This window comes from Triticum dicoccoides, chromosome 7B (assembly GCF_002162155.2).
Source record: "Triticum dicoccoides isolate Atlit2015 ecotype Zavitan chromosome 7B, WEW_v2.0, whole genome shotgun sequence".
In the NCBI taxonomy this organism is placed as follows: domain Eukaryota; kingdom Viridiplantae; phylum Streptophyta; class Magnoliopsida; order Poales; family Poaceae; genus Triticum; species Triticum dicoccoides.
The window spans coordinates 318,856,064-318,873,563 of record NC_041393.1 but is presented as its reverse complement, the minus strand read 5'-3'; positions in this window follow the sequence as shown (position 1 = coordinate 318,873,563).

Here is a 17,500-nt window from a genome sequence, read left to right as displayed (position 1 = left end):
ACTACTCCACCGCAGCCACCTACAACGGCGAGGAGTGGTTACCCAGGGACAAGCCCCTGGCTAAGTCGTAAGTGTCCAGCCACTGTAATACTTCCGGTGTATTTTGATTTATTGCTTCTTATCATGCCAAACATGCGTATGCAGTCCAGCCACATCCCACATCGACGTATCCTCTTTGGATGGGTCTCTAGGCCCGTCGGCGATGAACAACGATTCACTCCCGACAGCCTCCTCCCCCAGGCCCACAGACGACACCTAGGTGTTGTCTCAGAGGATACCGGACCAGGGGGAGACAGTTCTGGAGACGCCCCAAGGCGAAATCCCAGACACCGGGCACATGGGAGGGAAGACCCCCATGGATTCCGATGACGGGGGTCATAGCAAGTCCGGCCCCCAGCCGAATGCGGCTCCGGAAACCCAAGTGGTTCCGGATTTAGGCGGGCAACCTCTCTCTAGGAGGGCGAGCCGCCCGTACCGGTGACCTCTGTCCATACAGAGGCATCGGATAACTTGTTGGAAGCGCTTCACGGTGCTTCCATTGATGAAGAACATTGTACTCTTATGAGTGCAGTGATTGAGAAGGTCCGGTCCGCCAAGAGCGGATTGACCGAAGCCTGCGTCATCCTCCTAACAGGCTTTGAGGTAAGTAATAAAATTGTAAGAAAATATCACAGTATAAACAGTAGCCCCTGATACTCTGTTTGGTGTTCAGAAAGAAACGCTGAACTGAGGATCAAATAACATCCACAGGAGTCTAACATAATATGTCTATGTGAATAAGCAGGCGTCGCTGCTGGCCACTGCCGCTCGTACTGCGGAGGTCTCCGGACTGACGCGGGGCCTGGAGCAGACCGAGGAAGATCTCGGCCTCGTGAAGAGGCAGCTCGAGGAAAACAAAGGTACACAATACCCCGTCTGTATATTTATAAAGGAAAAATTGTTGACGCTAATAGAAGTGTCACGAACTTTAATAGGGGCCATGACCGAACTGGCGACCCTTAAGAAGGCGCTGACAGAGGCTGAAGACAAAGTGGCCACGGAGTGCGCCGAGTGCGAGAAGCAAGAGGCCCGAGTTGACGAGGTCCAGCAAGAGCTCCAGGATTTCGTCAAAAAATACGAGTCCTTGGAGCATGACTCTAAGACGCAAGAGTCCGAGCTTGCGAAGGCCCTCCAGAGCACACAATGCCAAGGCCGAAGCCCAAAAGGCCCTCCAGGAGGTTCAGGCAGCCAAGAATATCACGGCGGGTAAGGCATTCATTATGCAAAGCAAGCATGTGAAGGAGAATTTCTTTTTACTTACCCGAATTTGGAGCTCTCCATGGGCATTCGTAGATCTATCGCGCAGAATATCTAATGCCGCAGAGTTCTACCGAGCTGAAGAAGGGAGCTCGACGGAGAAGTTGTTCTGGTCTCAGTATATTGGGACCGAACATATGATGCCCTTGAGCGACCAGCTGAAGCAACTGGTCGAACTGCACAAGGCGGCTGAACTAGCCATGAAGGACTTCATAGTCCGGCTGTGGCCTGCCGAGCCTTTGCCCAGTAGCTACTTTGGCCTCGTGAAGCGGCTTGTGAATGCCTGCCCGCGGCTCGAAGTCATAAAGCGGTCAGTTTGCATTGAAGGTGCGTGGATGGCCTTCGCTCGTGCAAAAGTGCACTGGGCGAAGATGGATGCCAAGAAGCTGATGACGGAGGGGCCACTGAAGGGCAAGGAGCACTGCCACCCCGAAAAGTATTATGACAGTGTCCTGAAGGGCTCCTGCCTTGTGGTGGAGCAATGTGCTAAGGATGTAATATTTGAGTGAATGTACTCATTTGATCCTGTAATATGAAAACAAGTTCATTTGCGCAATATAACGCTTATTAATTTAAAATTTTACCTTTTGTGCGGTCATTTATAAAATCTGAGAGTTGGCTAGTCGTCGGCTTCTGCCCCCATGTAACTAGTACCGGGGTGTTCGGGATAAATCTAAACACTCTTTATCCAAATTTTTTGTCCTTGAAGGAGGTGTTTAGCGCAACGAACAAGGCAATCGGACTATACAGCTTTATCACTCTCACTTACCCATAGAAGTTCTATAATTTTAAATTTTGGCGTAGTCCCTGGTTTCGGAAGGCCGAACTTGGGGCGCTATACACGCCTAAATCAGACAAGGCTGATTCCTCGCCCGAAGCGGAAAAAATCTTTAAGGATTTGAAACCTCTAGAACAGCGACCAGCTCTTGCCGCATCATGACAGTCAGTTTTTGGCTTTCTCTACTGAGGTGCTCGTCCGGAAGAAGCGGGACACAATCGCAGTAGTTCTCCCTATGCCACCTTAGCCATTATAGCGGAACGTAAGGCAGCAAAACATGGGAGCCGGGCAAACCCAACTATTGACCCAAGACATGATTCGGAGCTGATGCATATAATGCTATAAGTTCGGGGTGCCGCACTGTCAAAAGTGTTCGGACTTTTCCTGCCGTGTTATGGGGTACATTGAAGCCCCTGGCGAGCTGAACATACCAAAATGTATGGGTGCAACTTGTAATAAATAAACAGTTCAAGGAAAAATATAAAGAAATGTTATAATAAGCTAACACTGTACGTCATTTTCCATTGTTATTTGAATAATACGTCAAGGCGTATGTATACAAGTAGTGCGATAATCAAAATATGACTATTTGACACGTCCTAACCAAGAGAGAGCTGCGTGTGGGTATGTAAAACAGGTATAGCGATCGTTATCAGAGACTACCTGGGGATTCCCTTATACGTCAAAGCTCCCTGCCTCCTTGGTGTTTCCGTCCCATGATGGGTCCGATAATCAGGCTATCGGAAGAGCCTCCAAAGAATAGGGACCTGAAAGAAAGAAAGGTGAAAGGTGTACGGGTCCTGGGGCGGTTGAGCCGCATTGTGGACCGCGTTGTAGCCATGCCTCCGCCTATGCCCATGGTATTTTAAGTGCGTAATTATGTACGCGCGGCACAAATTTCACCGCTTGATTGGGACTAGGACGGAGGCCGAATTTCTAGGCGAGCTCTGGACGTCCTGGACGATCCTGTTGTAGAGTACTTCCAACTCGCTTGGCTGTGTCCGGGGGCTTTATTGCCGAATTGGAGGTCTGCCTAAGAAGGCTGCTCTATACTTCTGCTGCGAGGGCCGCACTGTGCTCCTCCGTACGGAGGGAGCTCTCTTTGTTTCCATTGACTGTTATAACCCCGCGAGGTCCTGGCATCTTAAACTTGAGGTAGGCATAATGCGGCATCGCATTGAATCTGGCAAATGCGATTCGTCCGAGCAGTGCATGATAGCCACTGCAGAAGGGGACGATATCGAAGATTAACTCCTCACTTCTGAAGTTGTCCGGAGATTCGAAGACTACTTCCAATGCGATTGAGCCCGTGCAATAGGCCTCTACGCCTGGTATGACACCTTTAAAGCTGGTTTTGGTGGGTTTGATCCTTGAGGGGTCGATGCCCATTTTGCACACTGTATCCTGATAGAGAAGGTTCAGGCTGCTGCCACCGTGCATAAGGACTCGTGTTAGGTGGAATCCATCAATGATGGTGTCGAGGACCAATGCGGCTGAACCTCCATGACGGATACTGGTCGGATGGTCTCTGCGATTGAAAGTGATCAGAGAATAGGACCATGGGTTGAACTTTGGGGCGACTGGCTCCATCGCGTAGACATCCCTGAGTGCACGCTTCCGTTCCCGCTTGGGAATATGGGTTGCGTATATCATATTTACCATTTTTACTTGGGGAGGAAATTTCTTCTGTCCTCCTGTGTTCGGCAGCTGGGGCTCCTCGTCGTCATCACTATGCGGCCCCTTTTCCTTGTTTTCGGCATTCAACTTGCCGGCCTGGTTGAACACCCAACATTCTCTGTTGGTGTGGTTGGCTGGTTTATCGGGGGTGCCGTGAATTTGACATGAGCGATCGAGTATGCGGTGTAGAGTGGACGGGCCTGGATTGTTTCTTTTGAATGGCTTTTTCCGCTGGTCGGACTTAGAGCCACTGAATCTGGCATTTACGGCCGTGTCTTCGGCGTTATCTCCATTGTTGCAATGCTTGTGTCTGTTGTGTCGGGGCCTGCCGTTGCTATCTCTGCCATGGACTTCGGCTTCTCTTGGCCGAGGTGTCGGGCAAGCCACTCGTCACGGATGTTATGCTTAAAGGCCGCTAGGGCTTCGGCATCCGGACAGTCGACAATTTGGTACTTTTTAGTTAGGAACCGAGTCCAGAATTTCCTGGCTGACTCTCCAGACTGTTGGGATATGTGACTTAAATCATCAGCATGGTCGCACATAAGTGCCCTGGAAGTTATCCAGGAATGCGTCTTCCAAGTTCTCCCAACTTCCAATGGAGTTTGCCGGCAAACTATTCAGCCAATGCCGAGCCGGTCCCTTGAGTTTTAGTGGGAGGTACTTGATGGCGTGTAGATCGTCTCCGTGGGCCATGTGAATGTGGAGAAGGAAATTTTCTATCCATACCGCGGGGTCTATAGTCCCATCGTAGGGCTCTATATTCATGGGGTTAAACTCTTCTGGGAATTCATGCTCCATTACTTCGTTAGTGAAGCATAAGGGTGTGCGGCGCCTCTGTGCCGGACTATATCACGACGCACTTCAACTGAGTCTGGTTCGTTGTATTTGGCCCGACCGGATTTGTATTTAGTATATCCGGCATGGCGGTCATCGTCACACGTTGGGGTGCGTCCCCGTGATCCGTAGATCGATCTTGACTGTCCTAGTTTGTTTTCCAATTTGTTTCGCAGGTCATGCGTGTAGCCCCGGGCCCTCGAGTTTTTATTTGTTTGGCGACGGGGTGCGGGCTGGTGTTTGGGCTGATACAACGCTTTGTCTCGGCCATGAGGTGGCCGGTCAGCCGCATCCTGCGCTGGTAGTGTAGGCTCTAGTGCCTCCTCAAATTGAGGTAACAACCTGCGCTTCGGGTAACTTTTGGTTGGGCGCTCCAGTCCGTATTCCTCGGCTACCAGGACCTTAGTCCATCTATCGGTTAACAGATCTTGGTCAGCTTGAAGCTGTTGCTGCTTTTTCTTCAGGCTTTTTGCAGTGGCTATAAGCTGGCGCTTGAAGCGCTCCTGCTCGACGGGATCCTCAGGCATGATGAATTCTTCGTCGCCGAGGCTCACCTCATCTTCGGAGAGGGGCATGTAATTGTCATCCTCTGAGTCTCCATCCATTACCTATTTATCAGGGCTAGCTTGCCCATCTTCCCATCCGGCTTGCTCAGAGTTTGGCTGGGCGGGATTGTTTTCGTCTTCGGCATCATCCGGAGTGCTATTGTCTCTTGTGGCGGTATCGCTATTTTTGCTATGACGGGGCTTAGAGCGGTGCCGCTGACGCCGGCGCTTAGATTGCTTCTCAAGGGGATTATCCTTCGTTGCCTCATCGCCATTGCTTTCTTTGTGTGTGTCCACCATATATATATCATATGATGAGGTGGTTGTCTAGCACCCTTTGGGCGGTGGTTCCTGTTCTTCTCTGGCATCATCGTCCATACCATCGATGTCTTCAGAGTCGAAATAGAGCATGTCGGTTAAGTCGTCGACAGTGGCTATTAAGTGGGTGGTGGGTGGGGAACGAATTTCTTCATCGTCCGCTTCCCACTCAAGCCGGACATAGTTCGGCCAAGAGTCACCTGACAGGGAGAGTGATTTCAACGAATTTAGCACGCCGCCCAAGGGCGAGTGATGAAACAAATGCACGGAGGTAAACTCCATGATCGGCACCCAATCAGGTTCAATGGGTGCGGATATACGCGGTTCGGGGCTTGCAGCCAGAGACAAGTCCAAGGGTCCGATGACACATACCTTATTAGAGGCGAAGTCTGTGTTTGGCTCTGTCGCTGATGAGTGTACGGCCTCCGTGGCGGGGCCTATCCACCCGTCCTCGGATGGCACGATCTGCTCCGGATTAAGAGCCGGGGTAGCTGCAGGTGCGATCTCCCGAACACCGTCTGATGGCAGATCTAAGTCATGCTCATCGTGACTATTTGGCGCACCTTTCATGGGCTCGAATCCATCGAAGACCAAGTCACCACGGATGTCGGCAGTGTAGTTCAGGCTTCCAACCTGACCTGATGGCCAAGGGCATAGCTATCGATCTGCTCTAGATGGCCAAGCGAGTTGGCCTGCAGTGCGAAGCCGCCGAATACGAAGATCTGTCTGGGGAGGTTCACCCTGAATCGCATCATTGTGGATGATCGAAGGAGCCATCAAGACTTATCGTGACAACACAGTGGAACTCTCAATGAAAGCACCAATGTCGGTGTCAAAACCGGCGGATCTCGGGTAGAGGGTCCCGAACTATGCGTCTAAGGCTAATGGTAACAGGAGGCGGGGGACACAATGTTTACCCAGGTTCGGGCCCTCTCTATGGAGGTAATACCCTACTTCTTGCTTGATTGATCTTGATGAGATGAGTATTACAAGAGTTGATCTACCACGAGATCGTAGAGGCTAAACCCTAGAAGCTAGCCTATGATTATGATTTGTCCTTGTCCTACGGACTAAGCCCTCCGGTTTATATAGACACTGGAGGGGGCTAGGGTTACACAGAGTCGGTTACAGAGAAGGAAATCCACGCAAAGGAGAGTCCCACCCGGACACAGGACGAAGTCTTCAATCTTTTATCTTCATAGTACAATAGTCCGACCTAAGTATATAGTCCGGCTGTCCGAGGACCCCTTAATCCAGGACTCCCTCAACTGGCGCTTTGGGCACTGGAGCTGCCTTACTAACTGCTCTTGTTTGGGAGCTCTATGCTGGAGATTGTGATGTGTCAACAGGAACTGGGTTACTATATCTGCTGGAGTTGGGGTTAGGTTGGGTGAAGTCGGTTCTCTATCCATCGCAGTAGGGGCACAATCTGCGAGAGTCTGGGTTATGTGTGGTAGGGCTAGTTCTCGTGCATGTACAACCAGGGTGCTGTCTCCACCAAGAGGTAGCACTGTTTTATTTGAAGACCGTGTTTTTACTCCGCTAGATACTGTCATCACCCGCTCCAAGTCAAATGGCTGATAAACAGGAAATATAGTTGAATGTATAGACATTGTATGAGAGACAGATGCAATAGATAGTGTGGAAAAAAGTGTTCATGAAATAGTTGACATGTATATTGTTTAACTAAAAAGGCTAGCATGACATAATTTCACATATATGATGTCTATCTAAACTGGATAGCATAGCATGACATAATTCAAAGATATGATGACTAACTAAAGAGGAAGGCATGAGATAATTATACGATGTCTTTAGTAAACACGTCCGCATGACATAATTCACATACATGTTATCTAAGTAATCAGGATCGCATGATTTAATTCACATATGTGATTTATATGTTTAGCAGAGGGCATTCGCACATATGATGTTTGAACTAAGAACATGGTGTTGAATATTGTGTATATGATGTCTAAACTATGCAATGCAAGACACCATATGCATGATATGAGCAGTATAATTGTGCCAAGTTAGAGCATACACCTCGGTGGGGGAATAGGACTGGTCATCTGTCTCCGAATCCATCTCTGAGGAGCTATCGGGACCGAGCAAGAGATCTGCTTCGACAGGTAGCACTGTCTGCTCTGAAGACCTTCTTTTCACTCCAGATTTTTCCATCACCCACTCAAATGGCTGATTCATAGGAAGAGTAGTTTAATGTACAAACATTGTCGAGAAATGGAAATGTAATGAAGAAAAGGATGGGCAAGATATCATTCAAATATATGATGCCTGGTTAAACAGGATGGCATTGCATATTTCACATATATTATGGCTAGCTAAAAGAGATGAGACTACATAATTCCCATATATGATATACAGACTAAACAGGTGGCATTACAGAACATGTCTAAACTAAGCAGATGACATATATGATGTCGAAAGAAGGCACTACAAGACAACATATGCATGATATGACTAACATCATCATGCCAAGTTAGAGCAAACACCTTGGGGGTAAATAGGAGTGGTCAGCTGCGTCTGAATCCGCCTTAGAACAGATATCTTCCTCTGGATTACAATCTGGGAAGGCGGAGGGTTTTCCATTGAACCCACCATGGAGCGATGTTTGCATGACATTGTATTGCCGAGCAAAACTCTTCTCTTTTTCTCTACATGTTCAGCATGACTGTGTAAAATATCTGATATACATACAAAAAAATATAGTGAGATTATGTAAGGAGAGCATGCAGAAATCTAGAGTGATGGTAACAACTAGTGGATGGATCCAAAAATAATGATAGCAAGCTGATGATAGCTTTAATTTAATAAAAAGACAGATGATGATTGCTTTACTATTTCTTTCCCACCCAAGATGAACAACATAGGCAGATATACTATTCATTGCTGCCTCGATACATGCTAGATAATAGACAGAGATATTATTCATTGTTGCCTCGATATGTGCCCCACAACTAATTAAAACTCAAGTTTGAACATTAATTTGGACCTGACTTGGAGTCTAAGCGGTGAACAGGATGATAAAGTAGCAGGTAATATTAAGCAATACATAATATATGCAGAAACAAAAGAGTGCGACCTCTCTTGTGGACCCGTGTACTCCTCAGCTTCATCTGCTGACTCGATAATGGTGATGCCATTATAGTGGGTGCCGGCGGCAAGGAAGGAGATCTAAGGCGGCGAAAGATGGTCAGGAGTCATGATGTCTGGTTTGGTGGATGCTTCTGTCGATGGAGCAACTCAAGTGAGGTGGACAGCGTTGCGGCAGGAGCAGGACAAACCACACAAAGTTTTCTTCGACACCTACCTGTAACGGAAGTAACTTTGTAAGGGCTCCTTTGGCTTGCAGGATTCTAAAAACGCAGGGATAGGAAAAACACCGGAATAGGATATGAATGCACGTGGGAAACAGAGTATTTGTAAACATAGGATTTCTGTCAACTTGGGTGTTTGGTTCACAGGAATTGGAAGAGCAGAGGAATGCAAAGAAACATGGGCAAATTAAAGTGAAACCATACGAAAGCGTGTACAATTAGAATGTTATTCTGCCACTAATGCACTTGGCCTTGTTTTCATGCATAGGATTTTGAAAAGTAGATCCAGGTGGATGTTTTGCTCCATTCCTTTCAACAAAATGCATGAATAATTGAATAGTAGAGTGCCATAGGAAACTTTCCTATTGCTATGTTTTTCCTTCAGTTTTTCCTTTGAACCAAAGTAGCCCTAATGGATCGACATGAATGTAGAGTAATAAGTGATGCAACAAGTGCACAACCTCTTTGCCATAGCCATGTCTACCTCGGCATCATTGGGTTGGTCACTGAAGAAGTTGAGGCAGAGGTGGTTGTCGGAGGTGTGGAGGAAGATCTGAGGAATCTATAGATGGTGTCTAGGGCACTACTCTGTTGTGATGGATGGTTCCATCATTGGAGCAGCTGCGGCAAGCCGTAAGACGTCGAGGCTGAAGTAGTACAAGATATACATCGTTAATCTCAAGTGGGATTCTAATAGCATCTCCAATAGATGATGTAAAATACATTACCAAAAAGTGATAGATGTAAAATTTACATCACCAAAAAACACCTGACTACAACAGATGAGGTCAAACTGGTAACCCTGGACTTAACAGTCGAAACTGAAATTTACTGTGGAATCTAAATGTTACTGTCGAAACTGAACGCACTGGTAGCAGAGAGGCACTTCACATGTAGTTTAGGCCGCTCGAGCACTAGTAATAGAGAAATAGTGATCTAAATCAGCAGGCGATCGACGGGGAACACAGTAGCAGATAGCATCCGGAGCAACAACGCTTAGAGGGGCAGCACGAACTAGAGCCAGAGTAGCATCTCATGCAGCTGCAGTAGCCCGTGTACCAGCATCAGCAGCGCGAGTGAGAGCAAGAGCAGAGTAGCAGCACGAGCGAAGGGGAGAGCAGAGCTGTAGCACGAGCGAGCGAGCAAGGGCCGAAGCAGGAACAGCAGCAGCGCAAGCGAGCAAGCGAGAGCCGGAGTAGCAACAGCAGCACGAGCGAGCGAGTGAGTGCCAGAGCAGTAGCAGCAGCGCGAGCAAGCGAGCGACAGCCGGAGCAGCAGCAGCAGATCCAGCTGGTATGGACGCCGCCGCCTAAGGGGCCTCGCACTGGAGGAGAGCCACCATGGAGATGTCGCCCGCGGCTCCAGCTTCGAGGTAGCCGCGCCATGGGGGTGCGGGATGGAGCACCATCGGTGTCGGGAGGTCGAGTTAAGGAGAAGGTGCGATGCGATGAGTGTACAACCTCTTTGGTGGTGCTGAGTAGGCCTCGGCTTCGTCCGAGGAGTCGGTGAGGATGTTGTGGTTCCAGTGGAGCAGGTTAAGGCGGCGCTGTGGGGATGGAGCAGCTGCGATAGACGAGGCGATCGTCGGAGCAGCTCCTTCGAGGTGGAGGATGGGGCGGCTGAACCCGCGAGATGACGAGATCGATGACAGATCCTCATCCGGGGAGGTGGATGAGGGACATCGAGCTTGTTTTGCTTTTTAGTTTGTGTCATCTATCCTTGCTGGACACACGTATTTGAGAGATCCAAAATTATGCTATGATTTGTTAGAATTTCTCTTTATGATTCACTTAAATTTCTTGAGCTATGGAATTGCTCTAGTGCTTCACTTACATCTTTTTTAGCACGGTGTGCTTTAGTATTTTTGAAGAAATTCTCTCATACTTCACTTAGATTTATTAGAGAGTTCGTAAATTTTTGAAGAAATTCTCTCATGCTTCACTTATATTATTTTGAGAGATGAAAAAATTGATGCTCATTTTCTTCATTAAAATTTGTGTGGTAGTTGTCACGCTTGCCGAAGGTGACAGGGAGGCGGATCTGCCCTATGGGGACGGTGGAGCCATCATTAACCCCTAACAGGGAGGCGGATTTGCGTGAAAAAAGGCTTGGTAGACGATCCTCACGAGGCTGATCCCTCCAGGGGCCCTCGCGAGGTTGGCCCTGCCAGCGATCCTGGCTGATCGCGCCAGTCCTAGCGGGGGTCATAGTTGTTATCCCAGTGTTCCCCACCTCGGACTCCTCCACGCTCGTAGCCGCGGTTGTTGCGCTTAGGGTGGCGGCCAAGGTGCCTATCCCGGATGGCCCTGAGCTCTTGGCAGTGGTTGGTGTTGTGGCTGTGGACATTATGGAAGACACAAAATGGGCAGCTTCCCTTGGAGAACTCGGGGTGGTCGCAGCCATGCTTCATCTTGGGCTCGGCCGCGAGCACGGTCGGGCCGTTGCGTTTCACGTCCTTGGCCTTGGCCTTCTTGTCTTCAGGGTCAGCATCTTAGAGCTCGAGGAGGGAAAGACGACCTTCATATGCCCTCGCGCACTTGGTCGCCATGTTGAACATCTCCAGAGCCGAGCACAGGTCCTCATGTATGGTGAGCTCTTCCTTCATCTTGACATCCCGGACGCCATCAATGAATGTCGAAATGATGGCCTCATCCGACACCTTGGGGATCTTGAGGCGAACATTGGTGAAGCGCTGGATGTATTTGTTCAAGGTCTCCCCTGGCTGCTGCTTGATGCGCCGCAGGTCGCCTCTAGCAAGGGCGGAGTCGCGAGTGCCCTGGAAGTTGGCGATGAAACACTCTCGCATTTCATCCCAGGAGGAGATCGATCCCGCGGGGAGGTTCAGGAGCCACGAGCGCGCACCATCCTTGAGGGCCATGGGTAACCAGTTCGCCATGACCTTCTCATCGCTGTTCATCGCCTCGATGCTCATCTCGTAGAGCTGGAGGAACTCGGCAGGGTCAGGGGTGCCATCATAGCATGGAGGCAGGTCCGGCTTGAACTTGCCAGGCTATACTACGCGGCGCAGCTCCGGGGTGAACGCTCGGCAGCCTGCGGCACTCATGGGAGCTTACCATAGAGGGGGAGCCTAATCTTGGCACTCGCGTGCCGCCGCCTCGGGTGGCACACGGTCTTGACGCGGCGGTGCTGGGAGCGCACGCGCCTCTCCTTGAGGCCGCTGCACCACCTGGCAGCTTCCTTTGTCGCACGCAGGTGCCCTACACGGCGGGTCGCGCTGAGGGGCCTCACGCCTTGGCTCGGGGGCGACATCTTGCCGGGGAGGAGGAGGAGGCGCACCGTGGACCACATTGCTGGCCTAAGGCGATGGGGGAGCAAGAGAACGAGACGGCTCAGGGGCCTCCACAGCAGCGCTGACGAGCTCGGCGGTGCGGTCCAGCCAGTCCTCGTAGAGGTCATCGGCCAGACGATAGCGCAGAAGCTCGCGTGCCATGAGCAACGTAGCCTGCACGTTCGCTGGCCCGCGATGAGATGGGAACATGAAGCAGCAGCCAGAGTCAGCGAATGGAGTGGCGGTGCGACCATCACGCCGCATAGAAGGCTACAGCGACGAGACCTGCTGCTCGTGGACCGCGGGGCCAGTGGCAGCATTAGCCATAGGTGATGGGGAATGGCGGGGGGTGCCGTCACCCGCAGGCGCTATCTGGGCGACACGGGCAGCGAGGGAAGCCCGATGCTCTGCACGAACTCAACGAGTGTCAGCCATGAGGACGATGGAACAGTGGCGAATCAACCAACGGGAGAGAGGCTCCGGCGCAGCCCTATCTGGTGCGCCAAATGACGGATTCAGGGCTCCGCAGACCCGAGGAAGGTTCAAACTCTAGGGCGCGTGCGAAGAACTCAACATCCCCAGACTACCAACTCGCCGCTCTCATAGCCTTGCTCGACGAACAGGAAAGGAAAGAGACACGGCAGCTTACCAAGGTTCGGGCCACCTAGCGGTGTAAGACCCTACTCCTGCTTTGGCATGGATTAGCCTCGCGAGGGGCTGAGGATGAACTAGTACAGAGGATTAACATGCTCCCGAGGCTTGGGTGTGTGGTGGTTAGGTTCCCGGCCCCCTCTCTATGGTGGTGTGTAACCTATATAGAGAGAGTCCCCGGTCCTCTTTCCACAAAATGTAGGCAGGAAGGGATTCCACAACGGCCAGTTTGAAAGGGAACAAGAAGTACATCCTATCCTGACAAAAGGTGGTCTTCGCATGCAAAGCTTCTACTTGTGACGCCTTGGTGGGCTCGGCGATGACATCCGTCCTGCTGTCCTAGTGGTCTTGGTCTAGTAGCACAGGAATGGAAACCTTTTCCTGATTCCTTGAGACTCCGCGCTTGCGCTTGCTTCCTTAGCACCAAAGAGGAAACCTACCGCTCTGCGCCCACTGGCGCCCGCCTGGTCTTGGTCGTCATGGCTTGCGTCACCCGGACCTCATGAGATGGGCGCTTGCATAGGAATCTCCGCTCCTCATAAGCTAGCCTAAAGAGGCCGCTCCCTCTGGAGGTCTTGGCATCGTCCGCCTCGCGAGGGTCCTGTCTTGAAGGTGTTGAAGATGGGCCATACCGGCCGCTGATGGAGCCACGCCATGGGCCGTTGGCAGGCAAGTCTAGGTACCCTGGTTCCTAGAATGTCGACATATTCCAACTTGGATACTAGAGAGGATGACATGACTTCCTAAAAAAGAGAACAACTGAATATTCTTTATTTGGATTTTCAAAAAATAAACAATTCCAACTCAAATATAAACATTAATAGAGAAGGCAATATGACTCCTTCAATATAAAGAGTTGGAAATGATTTAAATATTATTTGCATTTCTATCTAGAGTTCAAAAATATTTAAGTGGGAATTTTATAAGTGTCAAAGTAAAGTTTACGAAAATATTATAAGTATTTTTATAAGTATTTTGGACTGGAAATGTTCACTATCCTCTATATTAGTATATGTATATCCTGTAAATGTTCTGGTACTTTATAGAAAAAGTTTTGGATCATTTTCCAAGCCAAAATCATTTCTGTAAAATAAAACAGAATAGGAAATCCCTAAACCTATTCCTAACCTATTCTAACCCAACAGCCGACCGGCCCATTTCCTACCTACGCCCACGCGCGCGACGCAGCGCGGCAGTCGGCCCAGCATCGCGAGCAGGCCGCAGCCTAGCCCACCTCTCTCTCTCTCTCTCTTTTATATTTTTTCTCTTACTCTCTTCCAGCCGACAGGCGGGCCCCACCCAGTTGTCCTCCCCGAGTCGGTCTCCCTCTGCATCACGACAACGCCGCCACGGCCGAGATGACCATGCTCGATTCGCGTGAACCCCCACGTCCCTTTCCATTTTGAAGCCACCGAGGGATCCCCTCACACCCCTCGTCCAATTCCCAGCATCGCCGCTCCAGATCCGCATCGATTTCGTGCTCACCGATCTCACCGGAGTTGCCGCCCGAAGCTCCTTCGCCGGTGGATTGCGTAGCTGTTGCTGGGTACCTACTCCCCTACTCTGTCCCATTTTCTTCATATTGGTTTTCCACACGTGGATTACCATGTACTTCACACAGTGACGCACAAGATCGAACGCTGCAACCTTGAACCGAGGCAGTTTCCACAGCCATGACTCCAACCGCACTATGGCACGACCAGAGGACCTCAACGATGTATCTGAGTAATTCATCGTGTTAAGCGTCGTCCTCCGCGTCCCGTGGTGAATTCCACGAGCTCTTAGGACCACCATACTCGACGCACGCAACGGACCTGAGCCGCCCACCGCCGCCAGCATTTTTGATTGTTGCATGCTGTATCATTCTTGGATGTTTTACAACCTTTTTATAGCAACTTTATATTATTTTTGGGGACTAACCTATTGACATAGTGCCAAGTGTCAGTTGATGTTTTCTGCTTGTTTTTTACATCGCAGTAAATCAATATCAAATGGAGTCCAAACGCGGCGAAACTTTTTATGGATTTTTTCTGGACTAAAAGACACCTGTTGGGCCAAGAAAGTACCCGAGGGGGGCTCCGAGGGGAGCACAACCCATCAGGGCGGGCCTAGGGGCCCAGTCGCGCCCAGGTGGGTTGTGCCCACCTCGGCCGCCTCCCGCACCGCATCTTTGCTCTATAAATAACACAATATTACAGAAACCCTAGGGGAGTCGACCAAAATCACTTCGAGCTGTTGCAAGTTCCAAGACCACCAGATCCAATCTAAACACCATCACGGAGGGGTTCATCATCCTCATTGGTGCCTCTTCGATGATGCGTGAGTAGTTCATTGTAGACCTACATGACCGTAGTTAGTAGCTAGATGGCTTACTCTCTCTCTTGATTATCAATACAATGGTCTCTTGGAGACCTATTTGATGTAACTCTTTCTTTGTGGTGTGTTTGTTGAGATCCGATGAACTTTGAGTTTATGATCAGATATATGTTTTTATCCATGAAAGTTATTTGAGTCTTTTGATCTCTTATATGCATGATTACTTATAGCCTCGTATTTCTTTTTTTGAATCTTTGATTTAGCTAGGCCAACTAGATTGATTTTTCTTCTGATGGGAAGAGGTGCTTTGTGATGGGTTCGATCTTACGGTGCTTGATCCTAGTGATAGAAGGGGAACCGACACGTATGTATCATTGCTTTTAAGGATAAATAGATGTGGTCTATTTCCACATAGATAGATCTTGTCTACATCATGTCACCATTCTTATTGCATTACTCCGTTTCTCCATGAACTTAATACACTAGATGCATGCTGGATAGCGGTTGATGTGTGGAGTAATGGTAGTAGATGCAGGCAGGAGTCGGTCTACTAATCTTGGACGTGATGCATATATAATGATCATTGTGTGGATATCGTCATGATTATTTGAAATTCTATCAATTGCCCAGTAGTAATTTGTTTACCCACCATATGCTATTTTTCTTGAGAGAAGCCACTAGTGAAATCTACGGTCCCCGGATCTCTTCTTAAGCATATTTGCCTTCGAGATCTATTTTTATTCGCTTTTATTTTCAGATCTATTAATCCAAAAATACAAAAATACCTTTCTGCAATTTTTATTTATTTATTTTTCTCGCGTTCCCGCGAAATCTATTTATCCAAACTACTGCAATTTTACCTATCTTTTTACCCGTGAGGGATTGACAACCCCTCTCTTACGTCGGGTTGCAAGTATTTGTTCTTTGTGTGCAGGTGTTGTTTACGTGGTGTTGTGTGGTTCTCCTACTGGTTCGATAACCTTGGTATCATCACTGAAGGAAATACCTACCATTGTTGTGCTGCATCATCCCTTCCTCTTTTGGGAAATACCGACATAGTTCAAGCCAACATCACTACCACATTACACAACTGCACCAGCAGCAAGTTTCAGATGCAACATTTATAACCTTTGGAATCATAGATGGTAGCTAGACATATGAATCTCATCTGGAAAACTACCGAAGCAGAAGGCAAATATTGAGCCTTCATTGATGTTGAAGGTCTTTGCAACTTTAGGCCAGTGCATGTGGATAATTGACTGTCCATCCTTCGTCCTCTTCAGGAAGACATCAATATTGTACCGTGAGTGTTGTATGCATACATTCTTCGCCTCCTGAACATACAGGTGGTTTGAGAGGTAATCATCAGTGAACTGCTTTGAAAAGGCCTGAAAACAAGGATATGCATAAGTATCTTCTCTAGATTTGAAATGACGCAAAGGAATAAAAAAGACAAGGTATAATAGTTAGTACCATCCTGTAGTGCAGTGATTACTTCTTCATTGTGCAGACAAATATCTTGTTGTTTTTTATCGCTAGTTTCTTTATCCTAACAATCTTTCTAAGTTTCTTGACTTGAATGATATTCATGAACAACTCGTTTCCCCATATGCAAAAAGGGTCGAATGGTGGGTCAAAACCTCTGACAGCAGTACCTACATATGCAAGACCAAATAGTTAAAAACCAAAATATTAGAATGGTTCCTGCAATTGCACAATAATGTGCTATTAGACAAAGGACCATGCATGTGCAAACCTCGATTGTAAACCTCAGTGCTTCCCATTGTTTCCCTAAGGTAGTTATTGATAAAGTTAAGTGAGGGTTGGCATGCTATCAGTAAAATATGTTGATGAAAAATAAACACATCGCAGATTCAACGGATTAATTCGAGCCACATAGAAAAGCCATTTATCCAGACCAAGCATGATTAAGAACTAAGAAATATAGCAATTGTATATGTTTCTCATGTATTAAGTACAACCAAATTTGATGTATTCCACACATGCATAACAATACAAAATTATACCCACAACAATTAGACATCGCATTGCAGAATTGAACCAAGCAGTTAACTAAACACCACAACAAATGAACCAAACATTAACTGAGCACCACATTGCACAATATAATCTCCTCCTAATAGAAGATCCGACAGTTAACCAAACCAAGCATGCTTAACAACTTGGACATATAGCAATTGTATTTGTTTCTCATGTATTTAGTATAGCCAGATTCAATTTATTTCTCACATGGTAGACAATAAAAAAGTGCACCCACAACAATTGAACATCTGATACGTCTCCAACGTATCTATAATTTTTGATTGTTCCATGCTATTATATTATCTGTTTTGGATGTTTTATATGCATTATTATGCTATTTTACATTATTGTTGGGACTAACCCCAGTGCCAGTTCCTGTTTTTTTCCTTGTTTTTGATTTCGCCGAAAAGGAGTA